At 43.7% G+C, this 5,134-nt stretch overlaps 1 pseudogene; it reads left to right on the forward strand.

Moving 5' to 3' along the window:
• The first annotated feature begins 2,746 nt into the window (after positions 1–2,746).
• LOC103590580 overlaps positions 2,747–5,134 on the forward strand; it is an 8,591-nt pseudogene continuing 6,203 nt past the window's right edge.

The following is a 5,134-nucleotide window of genomic DNA, read 5'->3' on the forward strand; positions in this document are numbered from 1 at the left end:
CCTTTTTTGTATTCTCAAAGCACTGTGTCAACAACTCAAATGTTCTAACACTCTTAAGATTCCCACTGTTGGGCTTGTGCCCTCTGGGCTCATATTGATTTTTTTTTTTTTTTTCTTTTAGTGGCTGGCTGGTACAGGGATCTAACCCTGGACCTTGGTGTTATCAGAACCACACTTTAACCAGCTGAGCTACCAGCCAGCCCTGGGCTCATATTGATTATAATCAAGACTTAAACAAAGACACTTTGAGCCTATAATAATTTAATCTCCATAGAATAGCACCTGACATATAAAAGGTGCTCTCCATTAATAGTAGTTATGATGACAATTTTTATTACTCTTTGCATCCAACATCCAATTGCTTATGTATATCATTAGGCTCCTTTTCGGCAAATTCAAATCCCACTCAAGACCAGCACAAATCCTGCCACCTATATGAAACCCTTCCCTGTCTTTCTCTCAAAGCACTTTAGTAACTCTTTTATTACATGGGGTTTTTTTCTCCCTTATATTACAGTTTTATGTCTTATATCTTCTGTTGAACAATAAGCGGTAAGTAATTTAGAGAAAGGATCTTTGTCCTGCTTATTTTTATATTCTCCACAATACCTAGCTGAGTGACTGGTACACGGAAGAAGTTCAGTGAGTGTTGATTTATTATAATCAGGAGATAAAAATTTGGTGGATAGCAATGGCAAACAGGATTAGCACGTGCAAAACAGAGGGGAGCAAGTGCAGAGTTCAACGATTGCTTGGGAAGGAGAAAAGGCACTTTGAAGAAATGAAAAAACTTTCTGTGACTTTAGGCATTTTTTCTCTTCCTTCTTTCCTTTCCTTGAAAATTGATTGAAGGAGCTATGTTTAAGGTGCTAAGGCGAAAATAGAAAGAAATGATAGTAGCCACCACTTATTGAGCACTTCTGAACTGGGTACTTCATATACATTATTTTATTTAATTCTCATAGTAGCATCCTGAAAAGAGTACTATCAAGCCATATTACGACTGAGGAAGCTAATTGTCTGAGAAGCTAGATAGTTTATCTAGAGTGGCACTGCTCGTAAGTGATGGAGATAGAACTGAAACCCATGTTTGACTGACTTGTCCTTGTGTTTCTTTCCATGTCAACAAGATGCTTAACCCTGGCTCCTGAGCTGGGGCTGGGGGTGCTGAAGGCCTCAGCCATGCCCCTGCGACATGCACATGTAACCCAGAGAGGACCACCAGGCCACCGCAGGAAGCACCCCAGGTTCCTGAGCCGGTGTAGTGGAGGGCTGAGGTCCTCAACCACACACCCCCAATATGTGCCTCCAGTGAGCCACTGAGCTCCTGCCAGAAGCCCCCTGGGCTCCCCTGCCAGAATGAGGGGGTGCCGTGGACCTTGACCATGCCCCCACTTCCTCTTTCCTCTTCCTCTCACCCTAACCTCTCCCCATTTCCCTCCTCCCCATCCCTCCCAACTGTTCCACAACAGCATCTTAGAATGTAAAAATAATAATAATAATAAAAAGTGTTAAAAAAAAAAAAGGAGGGGAAAAAAAAAGATGCTTAAATTGCAAGTCTGCAGTCTTTCCCTACCAGCAAGTCATGCAGTTACATATCAAAGACAGCTCAAACCCAAGAATGGAAATCACCAAGTGTGCTTTTAAAATACTCCATGTATTTCTGTTAAGTCATTTGCTGCTAAAAGATCCTTACCTTTGCCAAAGTAGAGGAACACTGTACCTATTTCCCTTTCTCTAGATTGTTCAATGGAAACAAATGGTTTCAAAAACCTTTACCAACAAAATGTTGGAGGATAATTCTGAAACGTAAAAGATCCTTACCTTTGCCAAAGTAGAGGAACACTGTACCTATTTCCCTTTCTCTAGATTATTCAATGGAAACAAATGGTTTCAAAAACCTTTACCAACAAAATGTTGGAGGATAATTCTGAAACGCCTTGTCGCAATATTCTGTTATAAGGAGGAATTTACAAGTAGGAGTCCTGCTGGTAATCGAGACTGGGTTTGTTCTGTCATAGCTTGTTATTTAACAAAGCGGATGTTGGGGAGCCCAGAGAAGATGAGAACCTTTGGCATCGGGGTGTGTTCAGAAAAACATATTTGCAGCAGAGCGTGGTAAAGAAACCAAATCTGGCATAGAGAGATTGTCTCGGCTTATGTCATTGGGTTGGGTCTGACCACTGGCCGACGCCTCTGACTGGCTCGCCAGTGCTTGGGGTTTCCAATCCCTAAATGCCACAGGACAGTGAGATCCTGGTGGAAAAAAGGAGAAACGCCCTTGGACTTCACTGGACAAAGAACAAAAGAGGAACATTGAGGAGGGTCAGAAATCTATGTCTCCTCTGGAGAAAGCCAAGTTATGCCTCAACATTAAGAATGTACACATGTTCCTTAGTCTGATCTTTTTGTGTAACAAATAAGCTACATGGCAGAAGGAGGGGGTGGGCTACAAGAGAATGGAAAACAAGGTAGCTGTGTTTCTCTAAAGGGAGACATAATAATCCTGGTTAAGTAACCACTGTCTGGCTGTTTTTGTGCAGCTGAAGGGAATTTATACATGACCATGGGACTCGCCCCCATGGAGAAACAAAAAAACAATTAAAATTTCTCTAATTGGCCTTTTAACATTTTTTTTTTTTTTACAGCTGTTAAAGCAATGTGTGACAACATCCTGGAAACATGATCCAAAGGATGAAAGTGTCTTGGAGTCAAGACAAACCAGTGTCTCAGTTCTGATTCTGACATGAAGCTGCTGCACCTTGGACAGGAAAGGTAATCTCTCTGCTCCTCAGTTTCTGCTGGTGTAAAATGCTGAATATAATACCAATTTAAAGATTGTTATGAGGAGTAAAGAAAATAATGGAGGTGAAATTATCTGGTGTAGGACCTAGGATATGATAGGTAGTTAATAGAACTTTTATATAGTCATAATCAACTAAAAAGTAAAAGTGAGTGTTTTTTTCTTTTTCTATCTGACACAATTAGTTTGATGTATTTTCAACCAACTGGAGAAACTGTCCAGTTGTTTGGAAGGAACAAATTCATCAGTCACCTTGATGCCATTCTGACTCAGCCGTTCAATTACATTGTCCACATTCTTCCTCGATGCTGCTTCTTTGAAGAAAAGGTTAAGTAAAAATAAAAGAACGATTCTTGGAAATTCCTTCCAGACACATCACAGAGCTGTGGCAGCATCTTAGAGCAAGCTTCAGGACATCTTTGGAATAATGTGCTCTCTATCAGCCTCATCCCCCCTCCCACCCCTTTCATTGCCCAACTCAGGACAATCTTGTACCCTAGGAGAGTAGGACCCCCTCACACCCAGCCCAGCAGGATTTGAAATATGTTCCTACAGTGTTGGTAGACCAGCTACTTTACAGAATCCTGCCTTTAGCCTGGCAGACAACACTGATGAAAAAATTGAAGGTGACATGTCACGCAGGATAGCAAAAGTTAGTCAATCATATAGACTTGACGTCCATGAGTCTAGTATTTTTAGAAAGCTGCTGTGGTAGGCGGAACAATGGCCCTGCAAAGATGCTCATGTCCTAATCTCCGGAGCCTGTGAATACGTTCTTTTACGTGGCAAAAGGAATTTTGCAGATGGGATTAAACTATGGATCTTGAGATGGGATTATCCTGTATAATCCAGGTGGGTTCACTGTAATCACAGGGTTCTTATGAGGGAGGGAGATGGGTCAAAAACAGAGAGATATGGGAAGCTGCAAAGCTCATGGCTTTGAAGATAGAGGAAGGAGCTTCAAGCCAAGGAATGCAGGAAGCTTCTAGAAGCTGGAAAAGACAAGGGAATGGATTCCCTTTAGAGCCTTCAGAAGATATGCATGCCTGGGAACACCTTAATTTTAGCCCACTGAAACCCATTTCAGACTTCTTATCTTCAGAGCTTTAAGATAATTTATTTGTGTTGTTTTAAGTCCCTAAGTTTGTGGCAATTTGTTATAGCAACAACAGGAAACTAATACACCTACTGTATTTTATATTTTAAGCTTAACATGTTTTTTAGAGTAATGATGTCTAAATAGGGTTGCCATATTTGACAAACAGAAATACAGATAACCCAGTTGAATTTTAATTTCGGAGCACTGGGGACACCACACCCAGCCCTACCTGCAGTGGCGCAAGGAACAGAGGTCCCAGGCAGTCTCACATCAGTGGCACCTGCCAATGGGGACAAGAAGATCATTGCAAAGAAGGTTTTGGGAACAGTTAAATGGTTCAATGTTAGAAACAGATATGGCTTCATCACTAGGAATAACATCCAGGAAAACGTATTTATACACCAGACTGCCATAAAGAAGAGTAACCCCATGAAGTACCTTCGCCACAGTGTAGGAGATGGAGTGACCGTGGAGTTTGATGCTGTTGAAGGAGAAAGAGGCAGCAAATGTGACAGGCCCTGGTGGGCTCCAGTCCAAGGCAGTAAATACACAGCAGACAGTAACCATCATAGACGCTATCCACCTCACTGGGTTCCACCTCGCAACTATCAGCAGAATTACCGGAGAGCCAGAGTGGGGAAAAGGAAGGAGGGATCAGGCCAGGCCCAACAACACTGCCCCTGCGGCAGGGAAGGTTCTCACCTACCACCTGCGGAGGCCCGAGTGTCCCAACGCATCACAGTATGCCAACCCTCCTGTGCAGGAATTGGTGCTGGAGGGCGCTGACAGCCAGGGAGCAGGGCACAGGGCTGAGACAGAGTATGCACCCGGGTCACAGACCACCATTCCGCAGGTGCCCTCCTTTTAGAGAGGTCGGTAAGGAAGAGGATAAGGAAAATCAGAGATGAGACCCACAGTCAGCAGCCACCTCACTGTGAGTGCCACCGCCATAACTTCAATTACTGATGCAGACACCCAGAAAACGCCAAACCACAAGACGGTAAAGAGACAAAAGCAGCCCATCCACCAACTGAGAATTCCTCTACCCCCGGGCAGAGCAGGGCAGGGCTGAGAAAACGCCAGCTTACCATTTCTACCTTCATCTGCGTGAGTCACCCAACTAGAAGAAATGACACCAAGGTCAAGGGTTCGGACTCCCTACTGGCCAGCCACCAGAAAAGGGGGAGGGGGAGAGGAGGGGAGGGGGAGGGAGAAGGGGAGTGGGGGAAGGG

This window comes from Galeopterus variegatus, unplaced genomic scaffold, assembly GCF_000696425.1.
Source record: "Galeopterus variegatus unplaced genomic scaffold, G_variegatus-3.0.2 Scaffold841, whole genome shotgun sequence".
NCBI classification, from domain to species: Eukaryota; Metazoa; Chordata; class Mammalia; order Dermoptera; family Cynocephalidae; genus Galeopterus; species Galeopterus variegatus.